Source organism: Myodes glareolus, chromosome 5 (genome assembly GCF_982192425.1).
Source record: "Myodes glareolus chromosome 5, mMyoGla1.1, whole genome shotgun sequence".
Classification (NCBI taxonomy): Eukaryota; Metazoa; Chordata; class Mammalia; order Rodentia; family Cricetidae; genus Myodes; species Myodes glareolus.
Window position 1 is genome coordinate 85405188 of NC_142030.1, and position 14477 is coordinate 85419664.

At 44.5% G+C, this 14477-nt stretch overlaps 1 protein-coding gene across 2 annotated transcripts in view; it reads left to right on the plus strand.

Annotated features, from left to right (window-relative positions):
- Window positions 1-2218: 2218 nt before the first annotated feature.
- Nek7 (NIMA related kinase 7) overlaps window positions 2219-14477 on the plus strand; it is a 128335-nt gene continuing 116076 nt past the window's right edge. Inside the window, exon 1 of one of the 2 annotated variants that reach the window (XM_085688164.2) lies at window positions 2219-2355. The gene's annotated coding sequence lies outside the window, so the exon portion shown is untranslated. Of the gene's footprint in view, window positions 2356-2639; window positions 2770-14477 lie in introns of those variants that run through there. The other variant, XM_085688165.2, reaches the window with a different exon arrangement.

A 14477-nucleotide genomic window follows, 5' to 3' on the forward strand; every position in this document is an offset into this window, starting at 1 on the left:
GAATAACCTTGCCTACCCACAACAAAGGCGATATGAATTTAGAAAGAAAAAGTATAATGTCTTCTCTTTTGACCCTCTTCCAAGTCCTGAAACACTGAATACTATTTATCTGTAGCTACGAAGCCTTTTCAAGTGGAAAAAACAGGGCATGGTAAATTATTTTAATTCTTTAGGTATCACACAACACCAAAGGGAGTCTCTTTAGACAAAATTTTTGCAGCCGCTAAGAATGCTTGTGCTAATATTTGCCCAATTTGACCATCACTCAGTGTTCAGTAAGTATAGTATTTGCTCATCAGCGGACTGTTTAGTCTGTAGATAAATCGGTGGCATGATTAAGTTCGCTATTGTATAAGCCACCTATCAACCTACATTTTCTAAAATGCTAACATCAAACATAGTAAGAGCAAGCTCTAAACCATGCATCTGTCCTGATGTGGAATTTTACCTTGAAGGTGTCAATTTTCCTTCAAGCTTGGGCAACTCAAGTGACATTGTTCCTGTGACGAATTTGGTGTGACAGGCCCATATGATACGGTTTAAATGCCAACACACTGGTCTCATCCTGTCCCCCCCTCACACACCGCATTCAATACACCAGCAAATCTTGTTGGCCCGTTCATGGAGATATACCCGAGGTCCGCTAGCACCCCGCTTTAACCAAGCCCGATTGACGTATTTTTCAGGGACCATTGTTACCTTTTCTCAACCACTAGTTCCTCCATTCTGCAGTGTATTGGCCACAAAAATATACACTTTCCCCTGCAAAGGCTTTCCATTTCATTCAACACCTATCCATTTTCTGGCCTCTCACCCCCTCCTATATCTCACCAGCTACTCCCCCTTGCTCATTGAATTCTGCAGGCATTGACTTCCTGGCTGTTTCTCCAACATAACAAACCCACTTTCACACACGGTCACTCTGCATTTTCTCTGTCAATCCTTCTATCTCCTGACAGCCACATGACTTCTTACTTCTACAGGCCTGTGCTCAATTGCCTAGTGGCTTTCCCAGATAAACATATTTAAAGTGGCACCCTCCCCCCACACACACACCAAGTTTATTCCTCTATGACTTGCCATCCCATATGAAAGACATTGGGTATTTTTTGACTTTCTCACTGACGTTCTATGAACATAGGCCTCTTGCATGTAGGTGTAACACTGAGCCCTCATTTAAGAACTCCACCTGACAGGCACATTTGTGCCATTTAAGCCACTTGCACCAACGTCTCCTCTTGGAATCTTAATTTTCTATCTAAAATTAAAGTTCGCAAAATCTTTTTTACTCTGCACTTTTACTCTGCCACACTGCAGTGTCTGTCAGAAAACAACTTTTGGGAAGTCAGTTCTCTGCCATCATACGAATCCTGGGAATCAAATTCAGGTCGTCAGTCTTGGTAGAAAACGCCTTTACCTCTTGAACCATCTGGCTGGCATAAACTTTCTAAATCCTAATTCTTCGTTTAAACATATTTGAGCTATAATCCCGTTTTTGGTCCTACTTTCTTTGGCAGGGGAATGAAACCAGAGAAAGACCTAGGTGATACCGGATGTCTAGCTAGGTTCTGTGCTCAAAAACACTCTAAGTACAGGCATTACTACTGGCCGGCCTCTCAGAGACCAGAATCCAGGCATGACAGACTCTACACTGCCTCCTAGCCGGCTGCCCCAGTAGTTGAAGTTCACTTAGTGAAATAAGAATCAGAATTGCTTTTCCAGCAGCTCCACGTGCTAGAGCTAGACCCGTCTTGCAAACATATGACACGTATAATATATTTATGTAATGTAATATTTCCGTACTTTGACTTTGTAAGTATGACCGTATCTCAAAGATCCTATATATCGTACCAGGTAGTTCAACTTTTGGAAGCGTCCCGAAAGGCATTCCCAATGCTGGGACGTTCAAGTCAAGGCTTGCTTAGCCAGACTCCGGGAAAATTCTCGTTTCCCTGCACTGACACGGTATAGAGGCAGCATAAACGACTTGGTCCAAGAGAATGGGATCCAAAGACGGTGATCTGAAGGCAGGGGCCGACCGCCATAAGCGAGGCACACCCCAGTTCTCTGGAAAGCGGCGGCGTGGGTTCCGGAGTAGGGTGCGGGCGCGGGGAGGGGCCTGCGGCGGCCCGCCCTCTCCTCGGGGATGCCGGGATGTTTACCCTCCTGACAGCCGCGACCGCGGGAGGAGGAGCGGAGTCGGGAGGATGGGCCGCCGCTAGGCTCGCAGTGGTAAGCGCCGGCCGAGCGGGGTGGGAGCCGGCGCCTGCAGTGGCGCGGGCAGAGGCGATCGGCCCGGGATCCCGCAGCCCGCAGCCCTGCAGCCCGCGTGGACCGAGCTGTCCCGGCGTCCCGGTGAGTCTGCACGGTCCGGCCGGGTGGGGCCGGTGCTGGGAGCGGGTGGGCCGCGTGGAGTCTCGGGCTCGCGAGCCTCTAAGGTCGGGCCGGGTCGCCTGCAGCTGGCGGAGGGCGGTGCAGGCCGCTGGTGGCGGGAGATCGGCTCCCAGGCGCCGCGACCCCCGGGAAGCTCCGCTGTGGTGGTGGCGGCGGCAACAGGTCTCCCAGCTCAGACAGGAGGAACTCCAGCGAAGACCCGCCTCCGGGCCGAGCTCATTGGTCACCGTGGCTATTTACCGCTCGCGGATTGGTTCAACCGATTCGGCTGCAGCGCAGTTTAGAAAAGTGAAGTTCATCGACCTGTGAGTCGGGGTGGCCCGATAGCAGGATCGGGAGCGGATCGGGACCAGTCCCGGACTGGGATGCAGCAAAGTATGAGCTAAGTCACAAAGTGGGCTTTGGTGAAGTTAGAGGGCAGTTGGGGTATTGCTGAGCAATGCTGGCTGCCTCCGCCTAGTGCTGGAGGCCCTGGAAGTCCCACAGCAGATGCTTTTATGGACTCATATTGTACTCTCGTAGCCTTTGCCCTAGCTAAATGCTAAGAATATATTTACTTTAGAGTAAGATATGCTTGTGCCTTTACAATCCTGGTGATGGAACTGAATATAGAAAAAAACAGTATAGAGATGAAATGACTTTTTTTTTCTCTTTGAGATTGCTGGTCTTAAAAGTTGTAATTAAAGACAATTAGAGGCCCTAGTTCGTAGAGTACTGGTAAGACCACTATTTAGTCTCTCCTTCAAGGAATCTGCAGTTTCCAGTGGGCACCGTTCATGACGGTGCGCTTTGATAGGTTGCTTTACAGAAATGTGTGTATTATGAGTCTGTTCTCTTCTGGACGATGGGATGTTGATGTGATCCAAGAGAGGTTTAGTACCCACACTCAAACATTTGTAATATGTTTGAGACAACAGGATAAACTCTGAAAACGGTGAATTAAAATGCAGTTATGCCTCCATTACTTTGTAGCGTTTCTTGTTGGTATTCATGGTCTCAGTCTTTGGTGACGGCCTGTGCACTTGAGTCGGTTGGCATGCAACCTAAGTAGTTATTTAACTTTACAACTATTTAACTTCACACTTGGAGAGATCCCGTCCATAATTTGTTTTACATCCCAAACCGTTGCATCCTCTGCTTTGGCTGGGGCGGAGGTGGGGGGATGTTGGACGTTTGGAAAAACTTTACTTCTTACAGGGGCGATAAAGAGGATGGGGGTGGAATGTGTGTGTGTGTGTGTGTTGGTGGGGGGGATGAGAGGCGGTCCTGTGGAGAAAGTAAAAGGGACTCGGGTGGAGTGGAGGGGAATCCGGGACCCAGTGACCACGCAGTCCTCAGATTCCGCTCTAAGGTGGAAGACCCCGCCCTTCAGAGCACTGACAGCCACCACAGCCAATGGACGGCGAGGACACCCGGCCCTAGCCCAGGAGGGCGGGTACTTCCTATGGCTGCCCTGGGCTGGGGGAGGAGGCCAAGCTTCTGAGGATGTGGGCCTGTGGAAAGAAGGGCCGAGGCTCAGTCCTGTGAAATCAGGGCATAAAAATAGTGGGAGGGGGCTCTGGTTTCCTTTGCGCCTTTTGTTAACTTTCGGACTCAGCTTGAAGTCAGCGCTTCCACCGAAACCATAGTAGATAAGAAACGAACCTGGTCAGCAAATTAAATATAGTCGGTGACTGCCTGGGGCTTTACCCCGAGATCATATGAAACTGAAAACCGAGAACTGCCAGAAGAAAACTCGTAGACCCTCTCATGGCAGGGCAGGGTGGCAGTCTTGCTACCGTTAAGACAATCATGAGTTTAAAAAGTCAAGACTGCATTTCCAGACAAACAGACCCATTTTGTAATCTGAACTCAAGTCATTTTATCTGGCTAATACCTGTCTCACGTCACTCCTTTCCCACAAACACGCTTTCTTGGCTGGACACCTGGAAGATTTCTCTCCAGTAGTGAAACAGAAGGAAGACGTCCCTGGTAGGATGGCCGCACAGTAGCGGAGGAGGAGAGCAGAGGCTGCAGGGCTGGCATGCCTTTCCTTACTAAATGAAAAACCAGTTTCGAATAAGCTGAAGTGCAGAGCACTTACACTCTGTAAAGATAAGTACTGCCAGGACTTTCTCCCACTTCTGGGCTTCTGGTGATTGCTGTGGAAGCCTTTTAGCCCTGCCTAACTACAAACATTAAGTAAGCAGCATTTACCAAAAACAAAAAAAACAAAAAAAAAAAAACCAAAAAAAAACAAAAAAAAACAAAAAAACCAAAAAAACCCCAAAAACCAAAAAACAAAACCCCCAAAACAAAACAAAAAAAAAACTCAAACCAAAAAAAAACTGTTTTTTTTTTTAAAAAAATATAGTTTATTATTGTAAAAATGGGCAAGGTCGCTGTTCCCACTTTCACCTAAGTGTCTTTTCAGATATTTGAGTAGTGTGTGGGCAGATACTTTCCTTCATTATCTGAACTGGAAACTTAACTGTAGTTCTGAAGATGCATGAATGACATGGGTGGGTACTATTTACTCTGAATTGATTTTTATCTGCATTTCTACAAACAGAGCAACATTTTCTAAGAAACATTTCTTTATACTTTTGAACTTGTTTCAGTTTAATTCTCCCTCTTGCAATTTTTTTTAATCCATGGAGATTATAGGTGGAATAACATTTGGTTATATGGTTATAACCAAGCATATGCATTTGTGGAATATAAAGGAGTTGACAATTTAATTGTTTCCTCCTTGATATAGGGTCTCACTTTGTATCCTTTGCTGGCCTGGAACTTACTATGTAACCAGCCCAGGGTGGCCTCAAACTCATGACATACTCCTGCCTCAGCGTCCCAAGGGTTGAGGTTATAGGCATGAGATACTATTCTTGGTTTAGAGTTTTTAAATTTGCACAACTTGTGAGCTGTAAAGCTTGTAAACTGCAACTTTGTCGTTTGTCGGTCCATAGTGTGATTGTCCCTAAGGTGTTGCCTATTTCTCAAAACGCTTTCTTCTTCTAAAGAAAACAACTGACAGTTCATGGTTTTGGTGAGCGGTGGGAATGAGGACAGATCATTAGCAGCATCCTTTCCTCTTTTGAGCAGGATAAATGGTTTTTTAAAAACCTTTATTTAAAAACCACCGTATCATGCTGTGTCTATACCCTAATAGGCTGAGCTGTACTGGAGTTAATAACTAGCTACAGTATTATGCAGGCAGTGTACAAATGAGAAAAATGCACTGGTTTGTAAAAACCTACAGACGTGTGTTTTCTCTGATTTAGTGGAACCAGTCCTTTTTGTACATTGCCACAGCTCCTGGGTGGGCAGTAGTTAAGGACTGCTTTTAAACCCCAGCTGCATTTGTACAGGCGGCGATTCACAAACTCTAAACAGTCCGGTAATAAGTATTTTTGGTTTTGTGGAATGTATTGTCTGCGGGAGCTCCTGCCTTTCCAGCCACAGACAATACCCATATACGTGGTCATAGCTGTGTTCCAATAAAACTTTATTTATGTGGAAGATAACATCAAAGGCCTACACATGAGTTCTAAGCCATTGAGTTTCTGACAACAGTGCCCTGTCAACGTTTTCGTTCTTTGAACCTGTGTGACAATTCTAATGAATTCCCTAAGATAATAGCCATCGTGCATTCCCAAATTTTGCTTGTTGGTGTTCATAAACAAAGCAGAAGAGCCACTAAGGTTAGTGTCCTGCTGGAAAGGATAAGGGCACTGGGGTAAAAGTGTTTACTATTCCCGAGCAGATATAGATGAGATTTGAGAAAGAAAATAATCTGCAGGAGGAGACTGAGATACAGGGGCCACAGAAAGAGAAGCCTGGAGAGGGAAGGGGGGTCTGTCTCTACAGTTAGGTTCACGTAGCCTTTGCCTCTGGGCGACCCCAGGCCCATCCTGTGATGTAGGAGCGTGTGAGTGTGTGCTGTTTCCTGCTTTCTCTTTAGCAAACGAAGGCAGGAGCCGATGCCATTCATTTGTTTCTGTGTTTAACTAGTGACATTGCTAATGGGCGCGAATTGATGCATTTCATCTATTAGTTTTTATTTTAGCCTACTGGATTGCCTGCTCCCATTAGAGGGAATCTGAGGCATATGTGATTTAGTAAGCTTCTTTTTTTTCTCCTCCTTTTTAAAGTGGAAAAATTGAGAATAGTACCACAGGTCGGTAAGTTGAGACAGAGTGTTGGGAGTTCTAATGCAGCTTGGATGGCACAGTATCTCAACAACAACATCTGCCACTGCAGAAAACAAAACAGACAGTGCCCCCCCCCCCAAAAAAAAGGAGAGCCAAGTGGACTTAGTCTTCCTAGTGAAAAAGGAAAACTAACTGAGGGCTTGTTGTCAAGGAGCGAGCGACCACGGGGACGAGTAAGGCCTCCTCCTGCTCACAGAATGAGTTTTAGGCCGGCTGGGGTGCAGCCCCCGAGAAGCAGTGGAATGTGGTGGAAAATGAAACACCTTACAAATCACACGGTAGAACTTCCTCATCCTAGCCAGGAGTGGACCTCACTTCTATGGGGATTTGACTCTGTAAGCCCTCAGGGAGGCCGGGTGGAAATGGGGGCATTTCAGAGCTTGTGGCCAGTTGCCTTCAACTACAGGTAACGTCTTTATTTGCCCTTCTCGCATGTGTATTCTCTTTTGCTGTGTTTGCAAGGACGTGAAGAATCCAGGTACAACGCCCTGGTTTGTCACCTTGTCACTGTTGAAAGATTTTAGTTTGTCCCGACTGTAGCTTTTCCAGCTCTCATCAGCTTGCTTTGAATAGCAAATGAAACATCTTTGTAAGTGCAGAGTAGTAGGGTCACTGAGTGGGGGTTTCGTTTCATTCGTTTCTCTCTTCATGGAGCTTCCAGGGGAGGGAAACAGTGGGCGGATTCTTGTGATGACAGGTTCTATCATCTATTCGACGATGGCTCAGCCCTGTCGGAAATGGGTGATTCACTGTTCAACACTTACGGCTTTCTCTGCTGAATGCTTCCCTTTGCTCTGTTATTTCCATATTTATAATTTAAAGTTTTGACATTTGAGATAGCATTTTAATGAGTTTTTGTTAGTGGAGCTGCAATAAGGAGGAAGTTGTACTCTGGGTGCCCCAGACCCATACACTCCCCATTCCCTTCCCAGAAGTGGAATCAACTGTGAGTTTCTTAGGGCTTCTGTACACACTACTAGCTGGCATCATTAAACAACCTGGGCTGATGATCAAGTTTCTCTTTGACGGCTCGGCAAAGTGTGCACTGTGTCTATTTTTTTTATCTTTCCAGTATTGTTGGCAGACTTTTTCTTTACTTGATTAACAAAATATCACTCTAATCTGCCTCTGTCACATGGTAATGTTGCTTTTATGTCTATAACTGTGTCTTGTCATATAAAGACATCTTAATGGTCCTATCTTTACATCCAATTACTTTTTTTTACGCTCGAGAGGTTTATTTTGGCTCCCAGTCGCAGAGGGTACAGCCCTTTATGTCAGAGGAGTCACGGTGATGGGAGACTTGGCTCTGGTGGCAGGAGTGTGTGATACAGCTTGTTCGTAGCTTGGTGGTGTAGGAAACAGATGTGGGCCCAGCAGCAGGGCCAGACTTTAACTCTGAAGGTACCCTTCCTCTCCAAGTGACATTCTTCTGCTCGGTACACTCGATGTCACGAGGATCCAGTCTCCCCAACTAGCAAGACCGACTGGAGAGGAAGTGTTCAGACACACTAGCGTGATGGACGTTTCACATTCAAGCTGTAACGTTCTGCTCTGACGTCCCTAGGTGAATGGCTGTCTCACAATACAAAATGAATGTATTCAGTCTAACTGAGTCTAACAGGTGCAACATTGTTTAAAAGCCCAGCGTTTTAGCTATGAGCGCCTGTAAAATAAAAAACATCCAAGTCGTACACCTTCAATATACAGCAGCACAAAGTCACCATCATTCAAAATGGGAGGCATGGGGCAGAGCAAGGAGAGGCTCCAAGAGAAACCTAGAGAACAGACAGCAGATTCCACGCTCCTTAGCCAGCACCCGGGCCCTTGGTGGCAGCTCCTCAGCACACACACACACACACACACACACACACACACACACGGGCTGAGATAGACCCTCTTTCTTGTCTGGCTCTGCCCTTTTTTAATACCTGTGATTTATCTGGGCTTGAATCTACATGCTGCCTTCAGCTTTCCTCTGTAGACATTGTTATATTCCTGGCATTTCCAACATCCTGGGCTCTCCACTGTGACTTAGACGTCACTCTTACAGCTTTGTGCTTTGTCCTCTCAGGGTCTCTTCAGAGGACCTCAGCCTGGGACACAAACTCTAGGTTGTGCGCTTAAAACTATGTGACCGGATCTGTACTCCTCAGGAGAGTCTTTGCTGTATGAAGAGTTCCGAAATTTCTGATGTTTTTGTCCGTAATGGCAGATTTTAAGCTTGTGGAAGGGCTGCATCTTAGAGATAAAGATGGGCATTGTTTTATACATTTATAATAGGAATGACATTCTTCTGAAACAGTAAAATGAATGTTCCAGAACCAAGCTTTCCATTTCCCATTATTATCTTATTGTTTCCCCAAGGGGACTACAAATGTCTAACTCACTAAATCATGTATTTTCAGAAGTAGCAGGAGGCTGACAAAGTCTGAATTAGACTTCGCATTGAATGTGGGAATCAGCTAGAACCCAGAGATACAGGCTCGCTCATCTATGTCCCACTGGATCCCTTGTCTCCTGATAGACAACTCAGGCTTTCGTTTATTCTGTGTTTTCTCATAGTGCTGAAGCCTGTGTAAGTTTCACAGCTTCTGACGATATGCACTGTGTGCTTTTCACTTCCCTTGAATGACCAAACATGTTTTGTTTTGTTGGTGGCTCTTAAGATTTGCCGATAGACAGGGAACACTGCCCCTTTTCCAGCACCCACGTTAAAACTTTGAACACTTCATTCCGTCAGCAGAATGCTAAGGTGTGACCTTGTGAAGTATTTCTGTTGCAGCAAAAAAGAGAAACATTAAAGCTTGGTGTTTCGTCTTTACCTTGAGTAGGATTAAAGGAGAAGAAATGGCTGGGATGGAGGCTTGTCCTAGGTGGGTGTCCTTACTTACAGTAGTGGGTAGGACAGGAAAACTTAGTGTTCCCGGGTAGTCATGAATTGTCGTCCTTCCCACACAGATCTCATACCTTTTGTAGTAAACTTCAGGCATTACTATTTACTGTATTGAAAGTTTAATATATCCACTGATACTTTTTACCTTCCGTTGCCTTTTCTTCTTCTGTGATTCAGACACCAAGTGGTGCCTCAGTTACCTTTAAATCACTACCTCTTGAGTAGTGATTTGCTCTTAGAAATTGACTTGGGTTTAGGGTTTATTCATTGTCTGTGTTCCCTGTGTGGTAAAAGTTCTTGCTGAGTCGAAATGGATCAGACCAACACTAGGGGATTTTAAAGGTGATTCCTTTAAATAGTTTTATCCATTCGTACACCTAAAATGATGTATACATTGAAAAAATTCTATGGCTTTTCAAGATTGTTTTCTGAAGCTTCCATCCTGAGTGCCTGTGTAAGAAATTCTGATTTGATGGTCATGAGTTTTGGCACTGGAAGGGCTACTCTGTGCTGGAAACGTGTGCTGTCAATGCATCATGTCCGTGACTCTCAAGCAGGGGTCCCTCAGGCCACCCCAGAGAGTGCTCTGTTGTAGTGGTTTTTTTTTTTCTGCTTTACTGTGTGTGTGTGTCTAGAGAGACTTTCCTGTTGTAGATATCATTTCCAGCAGGGGTATGCAGTATCTCAGCGTAGTTTTCTTTTAGCAACCAGACTCTCTGAGCCTATGTAAACAACATCTCAGCTCAGAATATGGATACGTGTTTTGAAATCCCTTTTAGGAACTAACTATAATCACTAAATAAGGAAGATCACTATTTCTAAGTGACAGCAGAGAGAAGCAGAGAAACGTTCTGTTTCAGATAAGGTGAAAGAAGCTAGCCAGCACGTTAACCCTGGCCGCATGTTACCTAACCCCCTGCTAGCATGCTGCTTATGCTGTGTGTGGCTCTGCCTTTCTGTGGCATTGTTCCAGTGTCGGAGTGCACTGTGGAAGCTTAACCACTTTCCTTGCTCTCAGGTTGCCTTGTTCTCTTTTCTTTTTTGCATAAGAGCAAACTTCCTTTGCTTTGCCATGCAGGGCTTTTGCCTCTAGCTCCCTGGGCTGGATCCCTACCTGCGTTTTCTCACCTCCTTACACAGGGGTTTTCTGTCTTGACTCCCTGACCGTACTGGAGAGCGTTCAGGAACATTAGGATGCGTTGCTCAGGCCTTCTCCCCTTTTTCCATGACCGCTGTATTTCCATTTGGTGCTCTGATAACATGTGACTGGTACTTGTGTTTCTTCAGACTTCCTCCCTGTCTGTAGACATGAGACTTTGCATACAAACGATTCTTTGTCTGAGAACGCCCGTCTGGTCATTTGAAAGCCGCTCAGTGATTTCTGTTTTAAGTAGGTACTTTATGATACTATAGCTCTTTTTTTTTTCTTTTTTGTTTACGACTCTAGCCCCATCCCCTTGCCCTGAAGCTCTATGATAAGTCCAGGTTCAATTTCATATCTTCAAATGCCAAATGCAGAGTTTGACAATATAAGCTAACTGAATAGCCGTGGAGTTCAGTTCTCTGTCTATCCTCGGGGAGAGCATTGATAGAATGGGCGCAGGCTGAGGTATACATGAAGAAACTGAGCTAAACAGTGCTGTAGTGAGTTCAGTACAGGGAGCCAGTTGCGGAGTGCCGGCCCTTGTGTGTCCTGGACTATGATCTTTCACTGTGCAAGCCCTCATTCTGGGGCTCTCCACGAGGTCGGTGATCATGCTCAGGGTGTTAGAAGTTCTGCATTTTCTTTCTTGAAAACGGTGCAGGGTGTTTTGCATACATATTTTGAGAACATTCTGAAGATGAGCCACTTGGTTGCAGAGTTTGCTGCTAAAGTCAGTTTCACATCGGGGGGAGCTTTTCTGAAGCCCCACTTGCCAGGAACAGACCATGTGGCCTTTGGAGCCTCCCAGTGTCTTTCAGATGGTTCTGTAGTGACATTGCCTTTGTTTCTGATTTTTTTCCCCCTTTTCTTCTTCTTCTTCCATTCCTAGAGAAATTTAGAGCTCATAGGTGTATATCTGAGCGTGAACGGAACTGATGACATTTAAGGGAAAGGCCTTAACCGAAAGGAGAAAGAGAATCCCAGGCAGTGGCATTGGGGAGGGATGGGTGCAGAAACAGAACGATTGGTGTAAGCTAGGGAAGAAAAGAGACCATGCACAGGGAGGGAATGGTTCAAAAAATATGAGAAAGCAAGATAGGTGAGTACCTTATCTGCTGTTTAGCCAGCCCGATTATTGTGTATTAGTCTGAAACTGTAGGCCTGGAGTGTGTGTCCTAGTTGGTTAGCGTTCCTCTCTTTGGAATTATGGTGGCAGACAAAACATTTAGATTTACACGTGCTTGATTATTAATTGTAGATATAAAAGCTGCTAGGCAGTACCTGCTTCTGCTGATCGTTTTATTGAAGGATGGAAGAATTTAGTTAATGCCTGGCCAAAAGAGCCTGCTCCTGCTCTACCCGGAGGCGCTAAGCTTCTTTGCCAGCTCTCACGATGGGACTTTGCTTGGCGTCCCCTCCGTCATATCTAGACTGCACACTGATTCTGTAGGAGTAGGCTCCAGATTGAAGCAAATTCCCAGCTTTCTACTTATACTTCAGCTTTATGTATAGAAAATGAGAGTAAATTAACCATTAACATTGAATAATATTGCCTGACTCACCTGTTTTCAATGGGGTGTCTGATTCTGCCTATGCTGACCTATCTTGTTGGTTTTATTTCTGTACTCCCCTGTCTTAACCATGCCTGACAACTTAGACTTTGTTGTTTGAATTGATTCATGCTTCTCTTCCTCATGGCTCGGTCTTTCTGCTCTCATGTTTTCATGCCTCTTTCCACACCTAAGCTACTCTCAGTTGTCAAAGCCATCTTCGTCTTTGAAAGCCCTTTTCCATATTATGTAGGATATTATGAAGAAGTAATTGTTTCTTTGCCTCTCAGCCTCTCACGCTTTCTCTCTCATCGTTGATAAGCTGTGCCGCTGTGTTCCTGGAATATCGGTTTCCGGAAGGTGTGAATCATGCCCTGTGCATATTTGTGTTTCCTCCAGAGCCCAGTACCCTTCTTGTCAGAACTGGCCGTTCAGGGAATGGCAGATGCCTGCTTTCCAGAGACTGGAAGGAGCAGGGGACTTGGGCAAGTTCTAGCAGCGAGAGACCAAATGTCCAGAATAATTGAGCAGCTGGTTTCAGGGAAGGTTAGGGTGGTGCCAGGCACAGGTTTCTGCATGTTCAAGGGGGTGGGGGAGGGTGTACCGTGTTCTCCCTCCTCTCTTATTCTATACTGTCTTTCCAGAACATTTTCATTCTACAGTCAGAATAATGGATTTCCAGAGATTCATAAAGTTCAGATGATAATTTAGTTGGATATCAATTATGTAATTTCATTCTGATTGTTTGAAAATATCAACAGAACCCCCTGGTCAGTTATCTAATCCCATGTATTCAGCCCTAAGCATATACATACATAAGCAACACCACTAATGGACTCAGCAGGCTGTATTTATGTGTGTGTGTGTGTGTGTGTGTGTGTAACAACAATAAAAGTAAAGGTTATAAATTTGAGAGGGTGTGGGGGCCACAGAATAGTTGGAAGGGTGGAAATGATGTAAATATAGTACTAGTGTATGAAATTGTAAAAGAAATTAATATTAAAAAATTAAAAATTGTAATCAACTGCAACAAGATTTTCAGGCTTTGGTTTGATTCCTTTCAACTTTCTAATGTAATAGTGGAGACCACTTTCATCAAAGGACATTGTTTGTTATTCCTAATATAACTTTAAAGTTGTAATGCTTATTGAATAATGTCTTTATGCAATCAGGGTTTCACAACATATATTTTCTGGAGAAAATGTCTTTTACATCTGGATGCTTATGTGTGTTAAAAGGACACACTCACAATTTGGCATTGTTTTTTGGTTTTTGCTCAGAGCAAGAAGACAATTGCAAGGTGATGAAAATAATTTGGCAGAGTTTGCAAAGGAGGCAGATTTAGGAGCTCCCAAGTGAGCTTTGGACCATTTACTCAGGGAGTAGTTCAGTTCTGAGGTATAAAGAATGATATGAGAAAAATTGAATTTATTTTCTCAGAAACTAAATTTTAAAATGTACTGCATGGCCATGGCTGTCTTTATAAATACATCAACAGCTCTTGCTGTGAGGCCAGAGAGATGCTCAGAGGTTCAGAGTGTTTTACAGGATGGGATTTTGGACTGCCTGTAACCCTAGGTCCAAGGGATCTGATGCCCTCTTCTGGTCTCCGAGGAACACACACACACACACACACACACACACACACACACACACACACATCCTGATTTAAAATCAATTTTGAAAATGTTGATAGTTAAAGGCTAGTTTGTGGAATCAGGACTCTCAGTGTCTTTTATCTCCTTGTATTTTTCCTGATTTGCTATTTTCTTAGACACCACCTGTGCCTGTCACTTGAGTACTGATACCCTGCATCTTTTAATCTGTTTTGCTTTGGGATCAGGCTTAGTTTTTTTTTTTAAATAACAAACAACAAGCCATAATGATTATACCTCTTTAAAAATGTTTGTGTGTTGTAAAATAGGTAAAGAAAGCTGGAAGTTTGGTAGAAGGAAAGTAACAAACTGGCCTTTTGTTTGGTTCAATTTTGATTATGCCCTACTAACCTAATTATTCATTAAACAGACTGTTGCTGTGACTCAGGTCCTAAGAATGCAGTCAGGGCCTGAGCCAGGGTTAATGAAAGTGCTCGCTGGAGAGAGCCACAGCAGCCCTGGATTGTAGCTTTCCTTCTTAGCTGGGCCTGTTTCTTCGTCTAGATCATAGGAGCATCTGATGAGTTGACGAGAAGGTTTTACAGCCACTTTGGGCATTGTAGTAAACTGTAGTATGTAAAGAATAAAGAATTGTGGAGCATCAGCAGGAAAGCAAAGAATGTCAAATTAATAATTATGGGCAGT